Genomic DNA, 24,609 nt, shown 5'->3' with positions numbered 1-24,609 from the left:
GAATAAAGGAGCTTATTTAAAGGCCAACCATTGTAACTAATAATAATATAATAAATAATTTCTCTGGATAGATTCTTGTAACATATTAAGAAAGCGCAATTCTCCTTTCTCATTATTGGTTTGTGCCTATCAGTCAAATTCAGGTAAGCAGTCAGAATTTCTTCTTTTATTAATTTTCCAGTTATTTAATTTAGGATGGAAAGAAACCCCCTCTAATAATAATTTCTGTAACCAAATAATTTTTTCTTTGCAATCTAAAAGCATTGTGCAATTGTCCCCAGGATAAATCTCAGAATGAATGGCTAAAATACAAAAATCTGTGCACTCAAAAGGCTACTTTTCTTGAATTTTTGTGCAGTGAAATGACTCCCAGCTGTGATATATAATTTCTACCTTTTATAAAGAACTTGTATAGTATATAATATTTTATATGTAATAGAAAAGTGTTTATGCAGCATGATGCCTTCTTAAATTTCTCAAATATTATGCTGCTTGTAACTGTGACAGACTGATTCCTCACTGGTATCTCTGCTTTTTAAATGTTAGAATAAATCACTGAGAGTTTAAATTTTAAGTCCTGCCTAAGAGTGACTGAATGTTAATGTTTTTTTTTTCCTAGGATCATGTAATTATTTCAACATGTGGTGTCTTAAAATATGTAGACAATTTATCCAAACAGGAAAGATACTTACTTGATTTTATGACTGATCTCTTCAGTGCTAGGGGGGCTTGAATTTCTTTCTTACAAATTTTCTAGTAGAAAGAACTCTGATGAAACATAAAATGAAACTATAATTTCTTCTCATGTGTGAAAAAGATCCCTTTTGTAATCCATTGGAAATCAATATGCCAGCACATTCAGAGAAATGATGGTTCAGAAGAAAGTTCTTCAGCAAAATTAATTTCATTTCCTAAGAACATTGCTGAGAACAAAATAACTAGGACTGTAATAATGAAACTTTTATAAGGCCTAATAAAGAATAACATTATCAATTCAACGGAGATGATCCTCAAGACTGGAGTAACAGGAAGGAATGATACTGAGGACTACAAAGTAGAAGGCTGCTCACAGAGACTATGATCTGCTAGCTAATAATTCTGAAATGAAAAAGCATGAGAGTGAGGACTGGTGTTTGAGAGACTGGTTATCCATATGATGCAGCTACGTACACACAAAAGAATGTATCCAGGCAAAAAATACCGATGCTTTCCCTGTAGATGAAAAAGCAAATTATAAAGCAAACATTACACTTCTAGCTTCTTATTTTGACTACATTGTTTCTCCTAACAACATCTGCTGTTCATCTGAAATACTAATTTATCTAAATGAAATATATCTTTGCTTCAGACTTAAAATTATGACAGTAAATAACAATTGTCCCAGAATCCATTGCCTGCTCTATTAAAACTTATATATTGTTTGCTGAAACATCACCCAAATTTGTTCATGTGGTTTAGATTTCAGCTCCTGAGGGCAGAGCAATTAGATCATTGGAATAAATCACTAGAAAAGCAATTTTATTCATTGTGGCCACATATTTCATGTGAACTTTCCCTTAGTGGGCTTTCACAACATCTTTCCTAACATATATTATTGAGTTATTAGCTATAATTAAATCCAAGCCAAATCTGGGTTCTCCAATATATGAACCTGTCCTTTTCCACTTCCTGAAACCAGAAAAAAAAAAAAAAAAAATTCAAAATGAGGGCAAACAACACTTTATTCAAAGCAAAAAGACACATTACATTTGTAACAGTCCCCCTTAAAAGTGCACATTAAAGTTGCTAAGACTGCTGAGAAAAGAGGATGAAAGTTAAATAATTAAAGATACCTAGGGTGTCTCGCCTATGTACTGCACCGACTTTCAAAGTAGCTATTTTTGAAGAGCATTTCACAAGAGAAAACTGAGGTCACTGTGACTTCATGTCCTCTGTTAAAAAATAAATAATTCAACAAGTAATGTCCTGGCTACATTGTGAAAAACATCCATTGAAACAGTGGAGAAATGGGGAGACATCCAGCAGTGAACAGAGTTTTTTTTCTTTTCTGATGAGGGAGATAAAAAATCCCTGAATTTTCTTCAGTGAGACCCTCTCAGAAAGGGAGAGGGTATTGACCTTGCTCTGTTTTATTCTCTCCCAAAATGTGTTATACTTACAACATTACCAGAAAAACTACTCTTTCTACTTTACTCATGAAAACTCATACATACCCTATAAATCATTCAACAGTCAAGCAATTCAGTGCTGCTTCCTTGGCATCAAACTATCAATGCTTAACCTCCAGTTCCTTAGTTTCTGGTGGAGACTTGTTTTGCAATGCTATTCACAGTAAAGGTAGAAACAGCTGAAATGACCCATTGCCTCTATTGTCAAGGCTCAGGACAGCAGATTACTCTGTACCTTCTAGATTTTTCATATTTAGATGGGAATGAGATCTCTTTCACTTGAGAGAAGCGTAGATGGATGTCAGTAGCAGCATTCTGGAAGGAAAATTAAGGCACAGGTTAGGCAAGAAAAAGAGAATTATGTTTCATTGCCGCCAAGTGGCCAGCTCACTCTCTTCATGCATCAGTGATTCCTATTCCAGATTCAAACATGAAAGAAGATGGACAGTGAAATAATAGAATTGGCATCCAGGCAAAAGGTGATGCACAAGGCTCTAAATAAGAACCACCAGTTCTTGGCTCTGCAGAGTGAAAATGGTGAGAATGTGACTAAGATCCTTTGGGGAAAAGGGTCTGATAAAATCCCCATACTTGAGAAAATTCTACTTGATATTTGTCTAAAATTCCATAATTTCACTCCCTAATGCAAGAGGCCCAAGGCATGAAACCGCTGGAGAGACAGAAATCTCTCTGTCGTTGGTCCTACACCAAAGCACTTCCACTAAAAGCATAAGGACAGTAGAAGAAAGGTTGTTTCAAAGATGTCTTTATACATCTTTCTTATCAGAAGTTACATCTAATTTTTCTTCATAACTAAACACATAGATAATAATGTTTTCTACAAGTTAAGACTCAGATCTTGCTCCATATTTCTAACAAAAGGCAGAGCTCACATAGGTCCATGTAATTTCCTTCAGGCTTATCAGTGACTTTGTAATAGCAAATCTTATTGCCTGAAACTACACTATTGGTAAGATTTATGGTATTTTAATTACATTTTTACTGTCTTGTTTCTTCTGAGACAAAAATCTGCACAATAATTGAGGGAAAAGAACTGTAAATCTTGAACTTAGCTTCTAACAATGCTTTTTCTCTGCTTTGCATTCTGTGTTCCTTGAAGACTCTGTAATTAGTCCTGCATTGGATATTCAGTGTAAAATCAGAAAGTGTGACAGTTTCTGGTGATAAAGTGCTACCAAAAAAGCTGCAGAATGGAAAAATATTTCAGTGACTTTTCTTAGCGTTATGCCTGAACCTGTGAGAGCACAAAGGAAGCATAAGCCTCTAGATACTTTATAATCTTTTAGATCAGAAATACATCTTCTCATGGAAATCATATCCCAGGCAACTCAAGCAGAAAGCTTTTAGCTAAGAAAAACACACCAGTTTCATTCAAAGCATTTTATGCATTGAAATGAATATTTTCTCAATTAAGAGGATGGAACTGTAAAAGATACAAATAAACAGTCATGTGCAAAATTTCTTACAGTATTAAACACTTCGGCTTTTGAAGAAAATCTTCAAGAAATCTTGAGGAGGACAACTGCTTAGAAAACTCAATACATAATGGAGAACAAAAAAAGGCACTGTCATTAACTTTAAACAGCATTAGAATAAGGATTCTGAACCAGCCCTTTCCAATGTTATATTGTTAGGGGGAGAAACAAAGAAAGAAACAAAAACATCTGGTTTTAAGATGAAGTTTGATAGGTTTGTGAAAAGGATTTTATGCTGGAGTCATGATATTGGGACAATAATTACCATGATGCTGTCTGTTACAATTTCATATAAATTCTGACTCTCAATGCTTAGACAAAATATTTGGGCAAACTCCTTGTCCTGACACTATTTTGAAGATCCTGAGACTAAAACTATCCTCCAGCAGTTTGTAGAGATGTGTATAAGTGCATCAGGTGGCTACTCAGCAGGGAAGAGAGTTTGTGCTTCATTTACCATGTCCATTGCCACACTCACCTCTGGAAGTCATGACCCTGTCAGGCAGGCTGCTGACTGCAGAGCTCTCCGTGGGCAGCAGGGCTGTCCAGAGGCAAAAGGGAACACATGTCCTTCTGACCACAACAATAACAGACTGCCCTGAGGAAACAGAAGATGCTTTAGAAAAGCTGGTCCAATGCCAACAAATCAAACAAAATCCTATTTAGTTCCTACTGTGTGTAGAGTACAAATACGGAAACATTAGCGTGTGCACTCCAGAAAGATTTGAACTGAATGAGCACAGACTTGAATTCTGTTATAATTTCAGTCTCCAGACAGTTACAAAGTACAGTCCTTAGTAAAAATCATTGCTAAGTCTGAGCTCAAAGTAATAGATACTGAATGCGTGACTAAAGAAATAAGCCCAACTACACAACTAAATGAGAGTGAAGGACAGGGAGAAAATCTGGATCCCATCCTCTATAGTAGCTCTCTGATTTTCTAATATTAGCTGTGAACTTGCTTCATTTCTATTTGCCGCTTTGAGTCAAAAGTCACAATATTCTCTTTGCCATCTGTTCCTTCTATTTTCCATAGGCAGCACTTTGATCCCTTTCAAATCAAACATCAGCCAGCCTTTCCTTGGCCCCAAACCCATCCTTATCTCAATAATAGATGCAGTTGCTATGGCTGGGTGTTCTGCATGGTGTTCTGCAGGGATACTGCTGAAGGTCACAGGCTGGACCACTCTCACAGCACACCTATGCTCAGAGAAGACAAAGGAAACACTGATAACACCCCATCCACAGAAATGGAACATGCACCATCTCCTTGCTGAAATTCTCCTCAGACAACATATGCAGAAATTAGGATGGAGGCTCTGGGAAAAATAACAAGATCCTACAGTTCCTATAAAATGTATAGATTTGTAAGAGAATATTTAAATTATATATCAGTAGAGAAGGCTAAGATATTAGAAGAAAATATTTGGGTTTTAACTTTCAAAATTGTCCAAATTAACTGTTTTTATCTTTTCTAACAAAGCTTTTACATTTTTTTTGCTTGAAAATAACTTTGTTTTTAAATCAGACTTAAAATAGTTGATCTAAGCACAATCAACTTTTTTAAATCTTGGTGAAATTTTTTTTATAAATTAATGTAAAATATAATTTATTTTACTCAAAGATGCTTTGGACTTCTAACTTGCAAAGTCTTAGATTTTGATGCTTTATTCTAATTTAAAACGCTTTTTTTATTTTTTTTTTATTCTTAAATCCATTTTCAAGAAAAATGAGAGAAGTTTGTCATTTCCTCCTGAGGTTGTCCTTGCAGCTACAACTTAGAAAGAATTTTTATGTAAAAAATATATCCATCTGTGTATTATTCAGGTTATGGCTACTGGAACAATCTTGTTCCGGATTTCAAGTTAGTGAAAGATGTATTATTTTATTACCCATACAGGGACATTTACTGAGATGCATGCTTCAATTTATTTTTCAGTCTTTGAGAATGGCTGCTGCATTGTGTGCAAACCTGGAAGAAAGCAAACAACATTATCAAAATAGATCTCACTCATCTGAAAAGGGCCAAATAGAGGTTAATCCAATTACTTAATGGTTGTCTCCTTTGGCCTCTTCCTTCAGGCATCTGTGCTTTTATATATTCTGTTTCTCTCTGCTAACATGATTCTTTAAAATTCTACCCTTCATAAGGGAAAAATTACTTCATTGTTCTCTCCAAACAAAGTCTTTTTCCATTGTGGAGGAATAGAAATATGGTCCAAAATTGTGCATGTAGTGTAGAAGTTATTCCTTTAAATTAAGTATTTAATTTTTATTTAGAGTGAACAGACCACTGCTCTTAAATTTGTTTGACTTTTTCTTGAGGTCAGAACTCTTACTGAATTAAATATTCAGCAGGAATAACACTGAAAATTTGATCAATGACATTAATTGATTTGATTGACAACATGAATGTTTGACTCCAGTAAATACTTTACTCGAGAGAAAGCAGGAAAAATAGCAATAGGAGTCAACTATATTTAATAGAATTCTAATTCAGTGAGAACAAAATTTAATAAACTGCATATAAAAGTTTTTAGCATTCCTGTTTCAGGGAAATTGAATGTGCTGACTCCTGCTAAGATTATTCCTCTGGAAGTTTATTGCCCAATCAGCAACCTGCACAAAATGATAACTGCCCTACAGGGAAGGAGGACAGCAAATGAACAGTGAATGAGAAGACTGGGACAATTAGTCTTTGGCATCCACTTGTAACTTGTGAAATAATCATTCTGCTGCCTTTAGGACATGCCAGGATGTTCACAGCTAGAGTACTCAGAAATAGACCTCCTGTGCAGATGTACAGCACTCCTCTGTCTTCTTCACAAACATCCTTTCTAGTGATTTCTGGCACTGGCTGAGGTAGGCATTATTTATTACCAGTCAGTCTGACTCAGTATTTCTCTCTCCCTATAACAATATTACAATATTTATGCTATAGACATTGTCCAGAACAGCTTCTGCTTGATAGTGTATTCAGACATGAAAATCAGTCTTCTTCATTGCTAAATGAAAATGGAATACTTGCTTCCCCTGTGTGTTTTTGCTGTCATTCACTCAGAGAGCAATACTTAAATTAAAACAATGGAACTAGGAATACAGAAAACTAATTAAAAATAATCACTGTAAAATCTGGGGATATGGACTGGATGACTAGACCACAAGATGGGTGAATCACTTGCTGGACAAAAAATTAGCTCAAAGTTGGGATCAAAGACTCAAATTTCAACAAAGATAATTTTTAATGCCTTGGGACAGAAAAAGGAAGTGCAACAGTAGAGGTTAGTAACTATCTGGCTGGGTAGTGATTCTGCAGAAAAAAAACATGTTAGAAAACAAGTTAAATATGAAGCAGAAGTGCACCCCTGCGATGAGGAAGACTAATAGCATGCTGTGTTGCATTTACTGGTGTACATGAAGGGAGCTGGGGAAAATGGCTATTCCCCTCTTCTTGACACTTCCATGGAGGTATGTGCTGTCCTGTCCCCAGTTTTGCCACACCAGTACACGAGGTGTGACTGCAGAGAGGCCAGAGCAGGGTCAGTCACATGGTTAGTGGTTTGCATGGGGAAAGACTGAGGGAAGCAGGTTTTTTCAGCCTGGAGAAGACTAAGACTAAAGACCAGCTGCAATCTTCTACAGCCTAACGTGCAATTACAGAAAAGGCAAAACCAGGGTCTTTTCACTGACATGATGGTCACAATTTCCAGTAAGAAAAAAAAGGAAACCAGCATCAGAATGGTAAGCACCAGAACAGGTGCCCAGGGATATAGCATATGATCCATCCTCAGAGGTTTTCAAAATTTCACTGGTTTCTCAGGTCAGCTCCTGAGTAAAATGACATAATTTGGACAACAGTTCAGCTCGGTGCAGAAGGTAGTACCAGACCACCCTCAGAGCTTCCTCCAAACCATAACTGCCCTGTGAGTCCCCCAGCCTAAATTCCAGCCCTGGTCCTGCTCTGTGTTGAACTAAGTTCCTAGCATAGCAAATCATTATCAAGGTCATAAAAAGCTGATCTGTATAGCTTCCTACTCATTGCACAAGAGCTGTGAAACGCATAAAATGGCAGATGTTCCTTCAAGGACTTAGCAAGGGTGATTTACCCAAGGTCATGAAAGTCTGTGGGAGATCTGGAAAGAGAACTAAACACAGCTTTCCAGCCAGCTTCCTGATTAATCACCCATCCATTCACAGTATGGTGGCTGCAGCTCCTACAGAAACAGGCCTGTTGAAGTGACGCCTTCTGTCTGCACACCAAAATTTTTTACATGGTCTAATAGTGATTAAAAATGTAAACCTTCAGCAAACTGGAAAGTTTACAAAAGAAACCCTGATGCTACATCCAGCTCTTCTTTGTCTTTGAGGATGTATTTTTGTTCTTGGCAAAAGGTCAGAAGCATAACAATAATGCATTCATATCCCCTTCAGCAGAGATGTTATTTTGATTCAGCAAACTTCTATGATCTTAGCTGTAAACACAAGACCCTGACCAAGTATCAGAGAAACAGAGATTAAAATGATGGGATGTTTTTGAAGGAAAGGAGCAATACAATAATAATTAAAATATTCTCTATTTCTGTCTTTTGCTGTTTGCAAAAGCATCATGACACCTGGTCTCTCTCATTAGTGCCTAATCAAAACTCTTGCAGATTCACATTGATTTGTAGATTTTTAAGTGCCTTATATTGCATCAAATATTATGGACTTATTTATACAAAAGGGTGAATTATATTACCATAGCAATCATGCCTTTGCAGTAATAGAAAATAAAATTGTAGATGTAGAAACACATCTTGTAAAGAGGTTAGCCAGAAATCTTGTCTGTATCCAGCTTGGACCCAGAGTTCCCCAACAGCCTCCATGCATTATGGAATTTTAACTTGTTTTTTAAAATCCCTTAGATATAAGCTAGGGAAAGAGGCAGGCTGTAGGGTATGATGAGCCAGTGTTCTGATCTGAGACAGCAATCCTTTGTTACTATGAAGAAAAAAAAACCACAAAAACAAAAACATACAGATACAAGAATCCTTTTCTGTAATCAATGTTGCTCACAATATAGACACACTTGTTCCTATATAATGGGTTGATGTGGTGAAGCAAAATCAAAAAGCTCATGTCAAAAATTATTTTTAAAGTACCCATCATTTTATAGCTTCAGAGAAAAATAAGATAGGAGAAGAGAGCTTTTAAAAATTCTGCATTGAGATCAGGTTATCCATGCCTGTCATTTGCTTTTCCCTACGTCTGTTCAAATGTGAAATGCTGAACACACAAATATCAGTAAATGCAAGCTGTCCCTAAAAACCTGACTCTCTTTCAAATATGAATCGTGTTTGACCCGTTTCCTTATGAAAGGGATAGATGAAATGCCAGAAATCTCCCTTTGTGTGAGAAAATTCCTTAATCTGCACAGACTTTTCTGCAGTGAAGAACATCATTGCTGGCAGGGCATGCAAACATATTTCAAAGAACACCTCCATGACTTGCAGCAACAGTTAGGCTTTAAAGACAGTTTGTGTTCTGTGCAGGTGAATTTGAGTTTGCAAAGTCATTCACAAGGCTCCCAGAAGAGGAGGCTAAAAGAGGAGATTCTCCTGACTGAATGGCTGTCTTTGCTACAAGTCACCACAGAATTCATTTCTCATGAATAGAGAACTTGTCTGCATTGTCAAAGGTATAATTTATAAAACAAGCATCTGAAAGAGATGAATTATAGTCTTCTCCATCTTCTGCTCGACAAGCCTATACTGTCCAGCCCAGGCAGACCCCTTACCTCTGCTTCTGCCCAGGACACATTTTTCCATTATTGATAGAGCTAGTACAAAAGTGATTCTGGTAAATACTGTAACTGAAATTTTCTTGTATAAATGGTTTTTGGGTTTTGTTTTTTTTTTTTTTCTGAATATCATATATCCTTACACTGCAGCTCAATGCCTTAGGAAACTGATACCAGCTTTTTTGGGATGGGACCTTGGGATACTCCTGCTCCAGCCCCGCTACAGCATGCTCACTGCTGAGATCAGAAGGGGCTGCTCAGGGCTGTGCCCCCTCGAGGCTCCAAACCCCCAGACCAGAGCTGGCACAGCTTCCCTGGGCACCCCACACCTCTGCCCCTCTGGCCCCAGAGTTGAACTGCTGTAGAACTGAAAGGACACAACACATAAAAAAGAGCTGAGTTTGTCTTTTCACACTGTCAAACTTGCTAGGGGACCTGCTGAGGTACGTGTACAACAGCACTGTTCCACCACAGCACGTGCTCTATGTCAGAATTCATTACAATTCTCCAGTCCAAAAGGAGGTGACAGAGAATGTGGTGGCAGTAAATCCCAGCCTCACTATGAATAAGAATTTAAGCTTTTTTCTGGTCTGAAAGTGACCAAATACTGCTGAGAAGATAAAGTCAAGATAAGGTTAGGGATATGTGTACAGCAGTCAAAGCCACTATCACTTACTGCTGGTTCAACTATAGAAAAAGCAGTGCACAGAAGAAATGTTATTTTTGGTACACTCAGCCTTCGAATATGATTTTCAGGCTGTCCTTTGATAACATGTCTGTTTCATGCCCATTTCTTATTTTATACCTTCAATCAAAAAAGAACAACAGATCACCATCAAAAGTATAAAAATCCTCCAATTTTAAGTGTTAGAATTATGATTTCCAGACCTGTTTTTCTAGCTGGATGAACACAGAAAAGTCATGGAATCATGCTGTTTTGCAGTTTTTGGGCTTCTTTCCTGTCATATTAAATCATGGCAGGGAAATTAAAAAAAGTATCTGAATGAGGGTCTTTCAGCAATATTACATTGGATAATTTTCTGAGCATTGTTTCTGAATCTTTAAAGTCATAATTTCATATTATTTATTTAATATCATGCTGTAAATTAATATTTCATGTATGTCTTTTGTGATAATACAGTATTTTGTACAGTTATTAAAAGCAATATTATACACACAAAATATTTTAAAAGATTCTATACTTATTAAACTACAGTCAGGTTATTAAATTCCAAATATTATATTTAAGTTTAAAATCACTATGTTCAAGGGGAAATAATTTAAATTATTTTAAAGAAAACCCACATCAGCTGAAAAAAACCAAAATAATTCTAACAAGAATCAGTATTACTTTGTTTTGTCCTTTCCTGTGAGCAGGTGGTGTAAACACACATGCATATTTCCAAAACATCCTCTGATACAAGTACATCCGGCTCTGTGGTGATTAAATTCTGAATTAGACCTTCAGGACATGTTTTATCAGCTCTGGGATAATTTATTTCGTGTGACTTGGAACCAGCTGCAGTTTTCTCAAATCCAGAGAAAGATATATTAGTTGAGCAGAACAATTCCACATCACTGAGGTTAAAATGAGAGTGGTATTACATTCCTGGCAAAGAAAGACACTAATGTAGAGAAGCCAGTGACAGGGCTTGCAAGACACTAGAGTGTAGGGTCATTTATTATTACAAGGCACATTTTGTTCAGAACTGACAATTCCATTGGTTCAAAAGCCATGAGCCAGGTTTCCAAAATTTCAATATCTTTAAAACTGTAAAGATTAATGTTATCTAATTTAATTGAGACTTCATCATTTTATCTGTCCATCAGTCTCCAAGATTCACTGTTGCACATTAGCTAATGTTAATCTCATTTTGACAGAGGTACTGGGGTCTCACCAAGTTCCTGCAAGTGCAGGGAAAACCACCAGTCAGGCTGAATGCCAGAGGTGCACCAGGTGGTAGAAAGGCAGGGGCTGCTTGGCACTGGTCTTTCTTGCCCCACAGCAGCAGCAGCCAGCAGTCACCTTCTCTACAGCTTTGGATCAACTGGTGCTTGACCAAGCACCATTAAAAAGAAACAGTTTTAGCAAATGTGGTTCCTGGGGAAGATCAGCATCTTTTGAGCTGTCAGGAAAAACAAAGTTCCAATTCTGACCAACTGAGAAGGGCTTGTAGGAAAATGGGCGGTATCATGGTAGAGAACAGAGAGTAGTTGTAGAGAGTTGGAATTATGATGGTGAAGAAGCAAGAAATGCTGTGCTAGAGTCCAAGGGAAAGTAGGGTTCCTCAGTTCTGCTGTTCACAGAGAATGGAGTTTTATTGTTAAATCCTTCTTGTGTCATGTCCTCAGGCTATCCAGGAGTCAACTATTCCAGCCTTTCTCTGAAGGTAGGAAGTTACTTTAAGGTTTTTTATTGACAGCTAACATTCTCACAGTTCTGAGGGATGGAGCTTAAAAGAAGTAAACTAAAATTTAAAAAAGCCACCCAAAACCAAAAGAAAACAACAAGACTAAACAAACAAACAAAAAACTAAGAAAACACAATATAGTTTGAAATATGAAGTTAAAATCAATAAATATCAGAAAATTAAACAGGAAGGAATCTTAAGTAGCTAAGATAAACTGTGCCTAAATTATTGCAAACAGAATTTTACTTCTCTTATTTTTTAATCTCTCCAGTAACAGAGATCTAAAAAATTTCCTGGGTCCTCTGTTCCAAGGCTTCACTATCTCTACCTCAACCTTACCAACACCTCCTGCACCAGTAGCTGGCACTGTGTTAATGCAATACTTCAGAATAGCAGAAAGCCTCTAACCAAAAATGAATTGATGATCATTGTAGGCCCCTACAAACTGGAATATTCTAATAATTTAGAGAAAGAGAAGACATGTTCCTTAGCCATATTGCAAAAGTCTATGACCTTTTTCATTTACCTTAACTTTTGATGACATTGGGAAGAAAGGACCTCAAAAAACCATCCTATCAATGAAACATTTTAATAGAAACATGAGTCCAGAAAAATTAAGGCAAAAGAGAAAGTCTTGCTTCAAGTTCTTAGCATCACATCTACAGCTACACAAGTTATACAAATGTGTCGCAGTTTTAAAGCAGTAACTAAAAATTAATAGAAAACTTACTTATTTCTTGCTGTGAGATATCGGTTAGAACAAGGGCAAAACAGGCTTAAAACTTAAAAGGAACAGAGAAAGTTTATTAACAAAAACTACAAGAATAAGAAACCAGAATAAAACCTCCAGAACAACCCCTTTGTCCCCCACTACCCAACTATTCCCTTGTTCACATGACAACATAGAGACAAAAAAACTTTGGTAGTCAAAACAGTCTCAATTTTGCTATAGTCCTTTCATCAGTCTTTGTAGAGAAAAAGAAGTCTTCTTCTGCTAATCTATGGAGTTTTTCACAAGAAAACTATTTCTGTTATAGCTTTCTATTTTTCTGATGCCAGCTGCCTGGAAATCCTGTCATCAGTTCACTCCTCCCATTTCACATCACTCTGAGGTGTGTATGGGTCAATGAGTCTAGGGATGTCATTTTAAAGATGATTTATTCAAAGACAAAAGTTCTCTTCATCTGTCCTTCTGAGCCTCTCTGGAAACAGAAGTTTTCTCTTTGCCTCTTAAAGGCTACAAATCTTCAACTATTCTTTTTTTCTGTTCCATCATCTCATAAGATCACAACTACTTCACCATTTGCTTAAATTCACAGTTTGAAACACTCTATTCCTCCCAATATACTATGTCATGAATTAAAGGAGTTTTTTTCAGAACACTACTCTCCATCTCCATAGCTTTAACTGAAAAATATTTCAGCTTATTAAAGCATCTCCTTATTTCTCTTCCCCTTCTGAAGCATAATTCCTTTCTTCACTGTCTTTGATAGTTTATGGTGTCTCTTTACATGTTGATCACTCTTTCTCTCTTCCCCTCTCTCTGAAAAAAAAGATTAATCTGCAAGTCTCATCTGGGTAATGAAAGTGTTAAAATCTTGCCAAGGCCTTGTGGCTGGTTCTCTGATCTCTGCCAGAGCAGCAGCTGGAGCTGTCTGGGATAGAAGATTTTTTTCACGGCTGCTCTGGAGGAGTGTGGTCACTGTCTCAGAACGCTGCAGGTCAATGGCTTTCCCTCTCTTTACTCGGCAGTCTCTGGTAAAACTCAGCCATGGCAGAAACTGCAGCCGAGCCGGGGAACTGGCCTGGCCCGGCCTGGGCCCGCTCACCTTCCCCCCCAGCCTCAGTGGCCTTGTCCGGCCTGGCGGAGGGGGGAGCAGGCCAAGCCAGAGCCTGTTACCTCTTCAGAAGCCGGAAACCAAAGAGAACAATAAATTCCCAGGCTTACATCTTAAGGTGGTGTTCACAGGTTGATCTCACTTTTCAATGGTTAAAACTACTGTCAGTTCTCAGAAATTGCCAGTTATTGGCCAGGAGAAAAGACTCCCATCAGCCTCCAGCAGTTTTAACGTCCTTTGTTCTCAAGGCCAGTCTTAAAGGTGCAGAACTTAATATGTAACATAAAACAGGCAATTGGGGAAACCAGTATCATAAAGTCACTCCAGGACAAAATGTAATGTACAAAAACTACTATCAACTGCCTGTAAGTAAAATACTTCCTTCAGTAGGAGAACTGCTTCAATTCACTTTTATCTGAGAAGAATTCTCATTAAAAAAGCTCTAAATTTTAAGTAAATTGTATTACTTTGTATTTTGGACAAACGCTTGTTGATATCCTTCTGTAGAAAACAAAGTAAAGGTTCCTTTAGAAACACTTTCAAGATGCCTCTTACCTGCAGCTTTCCAGCCTACTTCTTTTTGCTGCCTACTATTAAGAAATTTTAGGGGTCTCATGCTATTGCACTTCTTTGAATGACAAGAAGCCTGACCCAGGATTTGGCTATGGGCATATAGATATGTATGACAGACTGAGATATAAGACTAAATTTAATTCATAACAATAGCTCCTTGCTAAAATATTAGAAGGAAAGCAGCATCTGCATATGTTTTCTAAAGACATCGAACAATTTTTTTCTGTAGCTCTTCCTTAAACAATCAAGATTGCTGCAAGCAAAACTGAAATCTTGCTACTATGAAACCACTGCATTGTGAATATTTGTCCTTCTGCAGCATTCTGAAAGGAAAACCATATTTAAATGTAAGTACTTTAGCCCAGGGAAGAGAGACACAAGGAAAAATCTTGACAGCTGAAAACGGGTTTTATGGCAGCATTAAAATAAAACCAAATAAATACCAAAATACCAAATAAACAGATCTCTTTCTCTTATAGAAATTATGGAACTAAGTTTGTTCCATACATCTAAGACTAAACAAACTAAGCATCAGTTTGTTTTGCTTCATATTTTGAAGAGAGCATGTGAGTCTCAAAATTTAATAGTTCAGAGATCTTTGGAGTTTTAAAAAGCAGCCAGAAAAATATGGCTATAACTTTGAATCTGAACTTGCAAAGATCAATGATCTTTTTCATTATCCATATGTGTCACTGTCCCTTCCCTCTCCCAAAGAGTAGCCAGAGCCAAGCTTCCAGCAAAGAAACCTGGTTTGTGTTGGGTCACTGTCTGTATGTGTATTGACTGGTGCTCCCTCCTCAGTACCTGTTCCTGCTTCCCTGAGTCTGGATCAGTCAGAGGGAGCTCCTATCAGAAATGCAGTATATGAGTCTAGGGGTTAGCACCATTTCCACAGTTACCTTCCAAAAACACTCAGAGCTTCAAGTCAGGATAAGAAATGACAAAAAATAGACTGAAAGTCAGAGTCATTTTGTTCCTGAGAGACCTTGTGGATTATCCAACCCTGACAGCCCTGACTGCTTGGATTAGCCAACTTTCAGAGGGCTAAAGCTTTCATGATTGCTTCTGTCTTGGAGACTGAGATTACCTGCAGATTCTCCTCAGGGACTTTCCAAAGGGACAAGCATATTAAGCCACTAAGCCACTCTTTTTCTGGAAACAGACACTAAATAAAAAGGCAAGAGGACAAAGAGGAATTGTAAATGTCTGTGAAACCATATCCTGCCAGCTCTTTAAATTTTTTTCAATTCTGCTTTTTTCAAAAAGCCTATGCAATTACTAAGAATACATAATTCTAAATACAACCATAAAACAACAGAATTATATAAAGAACAGTTGGCAACAACCCTGAGAATATTAGTTAGCCCAGCTCTGGCAGGATCAATTATCTGTGTCGTTCATGAAAGACATATGGCTAAATTGTTTTTAATATCTCCAGCAATTAAGATTTTACAACTGCTGCAGATGCTTGCTCATATGGAGCAAAGCTATGACTAGCAGTGTCACTTTTTTTTATAAGGAGGAAGTGTTTCCTAATATCCAACTTGATCATTTCTTAATGAAAACAAACTTTATCACTGTTTCATTATCTACCAAAAGCTTAGAAAACAATTTATACTCTCTTTTTTTTTGTAGCAGACTTCCATATGTCTAATTTCTGTTACATTGTCCCAGATATTTTCTATTCTGTATCCAGAACCAGTTTTTCCATGTTTCCCAAAGGCCACCTTTACTAGAGATTGTCCTGGATGCTCTCATGCTTTTCTCAGTGTAATGACCACAGCAATGTAGCTTGGCCAGAGAGGTCTGAGAGGAACAGATACCCCATGGGCTGCATTGCTGATAATATGTCCTACACATGATGTTCACAGCTGCACAACCCTATCAGCTTATGTTCAGCTTGTGCTCCACCATGTACCATATTCTGTCTCAAAGAACAAATGTTTCATCCTGTTTTTGTTTTGACCATTTTTCATACATGCCATTAAGCTTCAACTTTGTCTTCCAGACTAAATTGCGAAGATCTGTCTACATACCTGCAGTGTCCCTATTCTTTTTAGCTATTAACCAGAGACTTTTGGAATATACTTTGTACTTTCAGTTACCAAGTATTTTATCTTGTGTATGCAAGACAATACTTTTTTGCTTCTCCCTTATTTGTCCACCTGAGCTTAGGTATGTGTGCAGATATCTGATTTGTGATTACCCAACTGACACTTATGCACATAAATCAGACATCCACAAATATCTATATTTGGCTGTCACCAAAACTCTTGTCCCCAATGAATTAAATGTCATCCTAGTTAAATACATAACTTCAAGCTGAACAAGCATGCAACAAAAATACCAATTTTTGTTCATATTATAGTCATGTGTTATCCTATCTCTGTTATGCTGGTCATTTCAGAGCGAGATGGGATTAAGTTTTTTGTATTAATATATAGATGCCTATATAGTACCTATGGTATTTAGTCTAGAAATCTTTGATGAGTTGAACAACTATTCCCCTTTTTATTCTTTCTAAAAAAAAAGCCTTTAGGGACTTAGTGGCTACTAAAAATAATCTTTTTGTATCTAGAACCTTGTTGTTTGCATTTGGCTAGGATCTTGTCACGTATCACTGCTGATCCAGTCTGATACCCCTCCTTCCTAAATCAGAAAGAGAACAATTTAGGATTATCTAGATTGATGAGATAGTTTTCCACTTTTCTGAGGTGAATTCAATTTGTCAATGGATCACTGAACTTTGTTTCCTGCTGAAAGGACCAAAGCTCATGCTCTTGATGAACAATAAGATAGTTAAAATTTGAGTTTCAGTTACAAAGAAAGTAATTACACATGCAAATATGTCAATTACTTATGGAAATTACAGGTTATATGAGTACCTGTTCATTTGCATGCACAATTACCCAAACTGAATAAGAAACCATGACAAATTTAATGTGCCAATTGGGTGTGCAGTCAGGCATTCAGCTAACTCATGCCTAATTGGGCACACTACATTTTGAAAATTTTCTCAGTTTTCTGTTTACCTTTAACATTTTGGGTGAAGGCTCTATAGCAATTCTTCCACAGTTATAAAATTGAACAAAGGGTAATCACAGCTGTCCACAAAGAACATACAGCAGCACTGCCTGCAAGCTTTTTTTTACTTTTCTTTCCAGTTCAGTCTTGTCTGAAAACTATACAAGGTCTAGGTTGCGATATTCATATTGTCATTAATCAGTTTACAGACTCCATTCCACAGAAATCTATTTAAATTTTTTGAAAACAATTCAACAGCAACAGCACCAACATGCACAGTTTATAACTGACTTTTCTCTCAATTTTGAAATTTAAGGATTGAACTACATACACCTAATGCTTGTTCAGCATGAAATTATGTTTTCAACTAGGATGACATTTAATTCATTGGGGACAAGAATTTTGGTGACAGCCAAATACAGATATTTGTGGATGTCTGATTTATGTGCATAAGTGTCAGCTGGGTAATCACAAATCAGATATCTCCACACATAATTACTTATATTGTGGGTGGCTCTGCATGTAGGTAAACCGATATAGGTACACAGGTCCACTCCTAAATCAGACATGGGTTAATTCCTGGGGTGCAGTACAAGTACTCACATTCATGTTAGTGACAGCTAAACTGGCTGAAAATAGCCAAAGAAGAGTCTCATAATAAAGCATGAAAAGATTCCAGGAGGAAATGATAAATGTAAAGTAAGTCTCATGAAGATAAGTAATTGCAATTCTATATGTATGACAGCAGCTTGCAATAAGATTTTATGACTCAAAAATGAGACTGGGGAGATCCTGTGAACAACTCTTTGGAAATATAAGCCCAGTACTCAATAACAGTTACAAAAAAAAAATTAGTACATGTGGATTATTTTTTAATTAAAAATTTAATTAGTTTTTAAATTTAAAAATTTGATTTTTAAAAGAACTTAAATAAGTCATGGAAAACATGAATTAGAACTATGGTATATTATTTTTCATAAAATATAAGATAAAGGGCATAAAATAAAATTATAGGCAGCAGGCTTAACATTAACAAAAGGAAGAAAGTTTTATGAGGTATACAATTAAACTGTGAAACCTTTTGCTCCAGAATGATTTGGATAGAGCAAATAATATTAATTCTAGAGATTTTTGAATAAAACTTGGAAGTTACACTTAGGTATTCTAAAATATGATGTTGGAGATGTCAATCCACTAAACTTCTAATCTCAAGTGCCAGAATTGCAGAGAGTGTCAGGAGAGGTGGCATACTGTCCTTCCTGTGTCTTGTAATCTTTTCCTAAGGATGAAATGTTGCTTACTGTTAGAAACAGACACTGTTGGTCCATGTGGTTGTATTCATAATATCTCGATCCTTTCCTTGGGAACTTCCATTTACCTTTTCCTTATCTTGCATTCTGTTCTTTTTTCATGTAAGTACAGTGTTTGTTCTCAGGTTTATTGAACTGCAACCTAGTTTTTTCTGACCATTTCTCCAACTTGTCAAGATCATGATATTTAAATCCATTCCCTTACATCTGCTCTAGTAACAATGATTACCTAAAAGGAATGGCTGACAACAGTAACACTAAACCTTTGAAGACCTGCACAATTAAATTACCTTAAAGTTCATAAAACTGACTGATGCCATATACAAGGGAATTATAGCATTTTAAAATTGTGATATAGATGTCAGGGTAGATCTGGAAAGATGGAATGTTATGGTTCCCAAAAGTCTATATGATTTTCCTTTTATGCGGTTATTTTGCATAATATTGCTATTAGTATGGAATATCCTAAGAGTTGTTTCTGGCTTATTAAAATTTATAAGATTTGTGCAGCTCCTGTTCTCAGTTTTTAGGCACATGTTAAATTAAGACAAGTTTAAAAAAAAAATGTTTGACATGATATTATTTTGAATTATTTCATATTACATTTTCAAGGTAGAATTTCCTTCTGTTACCAAATGGTGATACTTAGAGGCACAAAAACTTCAGTGCACTGAAAGCCTGTCCCTAGGCTCAAGACCCCAGAGTTCATTATTTTCACTTCTGGCAGTAGGGCCAAGAAGACAAAGAGCTGCTATGTGCATTATAATGTCACTCCCTCTGAAGACTTTAAGTATATTAATGCCAGCAAAGTCCTGTGCTAAATGACCAGTAGAAACCTACATTTTCCAGGCTTATACTGGGGTCTGCACATGCACAGTGATAGACAGCAGCCTGTGCAGAGATCCTTTCAGGTGTCCAAAAATGGATTGCAAAAAGGCAGACATGGGAGACATCTAAACTAATAATTTGGAAACAGGAATGGAAGGAAGGAGAGGAGGGAAGAATCTGGGCACTTTATCCTGTTTCGCACCTCTTTCTTGTCCTGCTCTCCCATCTTTCTTTCAGAAGATGAGGAAGAGACAGTGGGGGGTTCTTTAAAGTATCTCTGGAACAGAGGGCCTGCATAGCCACTCAAACTCCCACTCCTGTTTTTTTTCAATACCACAGTGTACTAAGACCTCTCTCACAACCTATGATAACTCATTTGAGAAGCAATGTATTCAGGAAGGAAGCTACCAGAGGGGAGCAAAAGGTACCTTCATTCCCTTCCCCTGGAGGTGCTACTCCTTATACTCACTTTTCACGAACTTACCTGAAAGTGGACTGCACCGGGGTTAGATGTCACACTCATGATTCTAAATTCCCTCAGTGAGATTAGCCCTAAATAAATATTTTAGTTCTTTTCTATTTAAAAGATATTTTGATACAGATTCTGTAACTCAGTCCCCAGGATGACTGTAGCTATGATTTTCTTTTCTGAGATTTCTAACTGGTTTGACAAAAGTAATTGGTAAAGTCTGCCTTCCATGAGGTATTTGATTTAGTACTACATGTGAGTCTTATTACAAAATTAGTCTCTTATACACCAGTAGAGAACACATTAAATGGATTAAGAATGCACTAATTGGCAGATGTCCAAATGCAGCTGTCAATGGAGAGTTATACAGAAGTGAGGAATATTCTAACAGGATGATCCCTGTACAGGGATTAATTCAATAATGTTTTATTAATGCTCTCTAATAATACACAATATCACTGTCGGTAAAATGTGTGAATGACACATAAATTGTCAGAATAGCAGATAATAATGATGTAGACATCTAACTTGTCAGTCTGGGCCTTCTCAAACAAATGATCTTTTTAAATGCCAAGTATCTCTAGACAAAAGCATCTGGACCATGCCTGGGAAATTAAATATCATATATGAAACAGGGACTTGGTGAGAACCACACAGAATTAGCAACTGAGCATGAGATTCCAGAGTGATGAGGTGAAAGGGGGCTAATGAAGCCACTGTCAGTATGCAAACAGTGGAGCTGAGGTTGGGGACAGAAGTCACTTTGTTATGTGACACTGGTGAGGCCAGCATGAATACTGGTGGAGAAATTTCCAACAACTGCCACTGTCCTCACACATAAGCAGCAACCTTGCTCATGGTCTTCTGCTCATCCTATTTTCCTGTGTCACATCCTTTGGACAAAGCGTACCAATCATTTCAGGAGCAGGAGGGTGCCATCAGCGCAGGGTAGCAAAGCATTGCAGTGCTTGCAGCCACTTTCCCTCTGTCCCTGCACCTTCATACTTGGTATCAGCTCTGCCCAGTGCCCCATCCCAGCAGGATGAAGCAGCAGAAGTAGACACAACCCCATATCCATGCTCCCCCACAGACTGATAACTTGCTTCATTCTTATCAAGAAACATGCAAGTACTTACCTCACCAATGAGCCCTGATGTATGGCTGCATGATTTTAGACATTTAGACAGGCATAAATCAGATATGCATTTTTTTTCCAGTAAGATAAATCATTGCACACCCATCACTTTCTTGATATATTAAAAAATGTTTATGTTTATACAGCAAAACAATAAGGTAAAAGTTTTATAAATCTTCAAATAAGCTTTCTAACAATAACAAATATAGACCCACAAAGTTTCTCTTCTTACTACAAGCAACATAAACTACACATTACAGATTTATGCTATAAAGACAACTTCCCCCTTCCTCATCATCTTCTTTTCATCAGATTACATAGCTGAAATAGGCATATATAAACTACTATTGTTGATTAAGTATCTAAGGAGTCATTAAAAACAAATCTACCACCCTTGGAATCACAGTGCTACTGATGATTAAGATTCAAGCTGCTTAAAAACACAAAAATGTCTAATAAGGTTTTTGGTATTAAAACTTCCCAATTAGCTAGTTTAGACTGCTCACACTATCAGACTCATGCATAAATACATCATTAGATAAATTAAATTGGTCTTGTTACTCTGCTAACTGGAACCTTTTTTCCCACTAAATGAACTTAACGCCCAATGCCCAAATACCATCTTCAAAACATTTAGGTACCCATCTGAAAGTATATCTGCTTTCTGCTTGAATATGTGGTATTTAAAACAGTCTTAGTAAATGCCTTCTTAAATATTGAAATATCAAATTTTGACAAATACAATAACGTGGTCAGTCCATATACTCTTCTTCATACACTTGAATTTGACAGGAAGGTGTAAGAGATTTTTCGGGGTGCGGATGGTCTGGGACACGGCAGAGACCTCTCTATAGTCGAGTTAGATGTTAGTAGTTTATTTCAGGGCATGGGTGAGGGAGCCCTGCTAAGAGCCAACAGATGAAGCTCAAATCAGGCTCAGAGGGAACAAAAGAAAAAGGGGTAGAACATGAATACATGAGTTCAGGACTTAAGACAGCTAAGAAAGAGAGTAAAAGAACAGAAGTAAGAGAGCGAGCTCTCCATTACAATTACTTATATAATCTATACCTTGAATATTCTATTCCTTCACCAACCAATCTTTATAAGTATACTAATACAGTAACGTTTGTGTGCAACCTATAGAAATTGTCGCTTTTGCATATATTTAACTATCTCAGGGTACTTTGGACTTTTTCTTATAAGGCTGGGGGGAGGGGTCCTAGCTTAGTTTTATTGGGGGGAAGAACGTGTTCTGGCATATCACACCGGTTTCTTTGAATTATTCAAACCGTGCTTTCATTTGTATTTCTTCCTTAGCCTCTCTGGCTAGGGAGTCATATCTATAATTCCTTTCTGATTCTACCTTTCCAACAGGAAGGTTCCTTCAGGTCATCAGAAAAGTAATCTGACCCCTGACTAGCCCATGTGTGAGAGCAGGCAGACACATGCCTTACACTAAGCACACACTCTTGTTTTCTTCCTAAAGCAGACAGAAGAGAAGGACCTTCTCCACCAGCTGAAAGGGTGCCTTGCCTTCACATCCAAAGACAGAGACGAGTTATAATCACAGTGAAAACTAAAGATATGTCTGGAAATAGAATGTCTATCATTCCTTAAAAGAAATGTTTTGAGTTGCCCTTTATAGCCTCACAGTTCTTCAAGAAGCTCCATGCCATTCAAGCTGAAGACTCAAGATGTAGCCTGTTCTTCTCTTAATCCCTTTTGGAAACACAATACAAGAGACCATGGTCTGAAGAAGAGGATTGCAATGTCATAGAGGATGGGGAAAATAATGCACACCTTCTCAAAGGAGGGCCTGAAGCTGCAGTCTGAAGTGCCAAAATCACCTTAATCTGATCTGTCTCATAAATTCTTCCTTCCCTTACATTTACAACTGCTTGCTTGTTTGGTTTTGTTTTTATGAATAATGCACCAATCCTCTATCATGAAACCAAGCTAGCTCCAAATCACACCAAGCTGATTCCCCAGAATCCCAGAGGAAGGCTATGATCAATATACAATGTCTTTTTGCAAGACTTTAAACACAGTAGGACTACAACCAATTAAAGTATTTTAGAGAAGCCAGCCATCCTAAATCATTGGTAAACACAAGTCCAGAAGATTAGACTTCTGAAAAACCTATCACTGAAGTGCAATGGATTGCTATTATTAAAGTTTCTAATGGGTTCCCATGGAAGGAGTGATTGATTTCCAGTAAAAAGCATTGAATTCACAATAGGAAAGCTACCACCTGCTTCTGTTTAAAAAGAAGGTTTGAAATGTATAAAGTAGTTTGTGTACAGCATTCTCTTTTCCTGCTGTTAATTCTTTAAATTACCTTTTAACTGCTACTGCTACCATTTCTCTTTCTTTCATTAGTCTTAGGTGGCCCTATCACAGAATTCTCATAACAAACTAGAAAATATCCTTCAAACTTTTATAGTAAACATTGTTACCATCCATACTTCACAGAAATGTGACTGCATAATGAAACACATACAGTCAGACGTATAGATAATTTCATGGCTGGAGTCAGAGGAATGTAATATAAGGATGTACAAGAGGGTAAGAGCAATTCCATGTGAAACAAACTCAGAAAATTCATGGAAAGACAGAGAGAAGGGGCTTTTTTTAATTGTTAAAGAGGAACAAGTTGTCATTCTGAAATAAACTCGGGCCATGGAGTTCTGATTCCTGTTGAGATGGATACTGTCAGGCCACACTTGGTTTTCAGGCTCCCAAATTTTCTGATGCTGCCCTCAGTCATTCAGGAAAAACTAGCCAAACTCAGACACACCAGCAATACACAGATTTTGGCTCTGGTTATGCAGCCTGTCATTTTGAAGGAGAGCCATACACATGTTGGTCCATCTCCAGCTTCCTGTGTCTGCACAGCTAGCAGTGCCTCTGGCTACTTTCAATACTCCATGGGAATGGGTGGATGGCTGCTTAAAGAACTTTTTAATTTGAGAGCAGCTTCAAACACTGGATAGAGTAAAGCTCCAACAGACACATAGACATCCTAATACATTAAACACTTTGCTGCCATCCCTTCTCTAACTTCCCTTGTACTCTTTTGCCTTCTTTAAATCCTCCACATACAAGGTTAGTTGTCTTTTTAAATTACAGAGCAAGTACAAAAATAATTTTCTTCTGACTGCTGCAAGCAGCAAATAACAATCCTTCCTTTGCTGACTGGTAGGTCAAGAGAACAAGACCTGCATCTCCACTCCCTCTTCCCATATGAGTCAATGTTCAGCTAGTGCTCAAATGCACAAATTCTTTGCTCAGAGTAAAAGATCTGAGTTATTGACATTTTCCAAGTTACAGTATTCAATCCCAAGTGAGTAACCACTGCTAATTCTGAAGATTTCTTTCACTCTATGAAAAATAGAATAATTTTTAATTTAAACATGGTAACTTCCAACTGCTCCACTTAAAACAGCTATGGATCTCTGGATTATGATACCCCCTCCACAAAAGGACAGAAAGACCTTAGAATGAAGCCTCTGAGAGAAGTCTTTAGGTCTCTATTGCTGTTTGAATAGAGGCTGATTTTTTCAAGGAAGAGATTTATC

The 24,609-nt window shown here is 37.1% G+C and overlaps 2 long non-coding RNA genes across 4 annotated transcripts; one reads left to right on the top strand and one right to left on the bottom strand.

Moving 5' to 3' along the window:
• Positions 1-115: 115 nt before the first annotated feature.
• On the bottom strand, positions 116-13,937 carry LOC147654803 (uncharacterized). Of its 3 annotated transcripts, none has more exons than XR_015283172.1 (5): positions 13,803-13,937; positions 4,143-4,262; positions 2,404-2,483; positions 1,833-1,931; positions 116-1,212 (listed from the first exon to the last, which is right to left on the bottom strand). It is a non-coding gene; the product is annotated as an uncharacterized LOC147654803 (long non-coding RNA). The 3 variants fall into 3 exon arrangements; XR_015283171.1 differs by having other exon boundaries at positions 13,463-13,852; XR_015283170.1 differs by lacking the exon at positions 116-1,212 and having other exon boundaries at positions 2,214-2,483.
• Positions 13,711-22,925, top strand: LOC147654802 (uncharacterized). The gene is made up of 3 exons (XR_015283173.1): positions 13,711-13,810; positions 14,495-14,612; positions 22,518-22,925. It is a non-coding gene; the product is annotated as an uncharacterized LOC147654802 (long non-coding RNA).
• The last annotated feature ends 1,684 nt before the right edge of the window (positions 22,926-24,609 follow it).

Source organism: Cyanistes caeruleus, chromosome 2 (genome assembly GCF_971803275.1).
Source record: "Cyanistes caeruleus chromosome 2, bCyaCae1.hap1.1, whole genome shotgun sequence".
Classification (NCBI taxonomy): Eukaryota; Metazoa; Chordata; class Aves; order Passeriformes; family Paridae; genus Cyanistes; species Cyanistes caeruleus.
The sequence above is the reverse complement of the archived record's forward strand: the minus strand, read 5'-3'. Positions and strand labels throughout refer to the sequence as shown.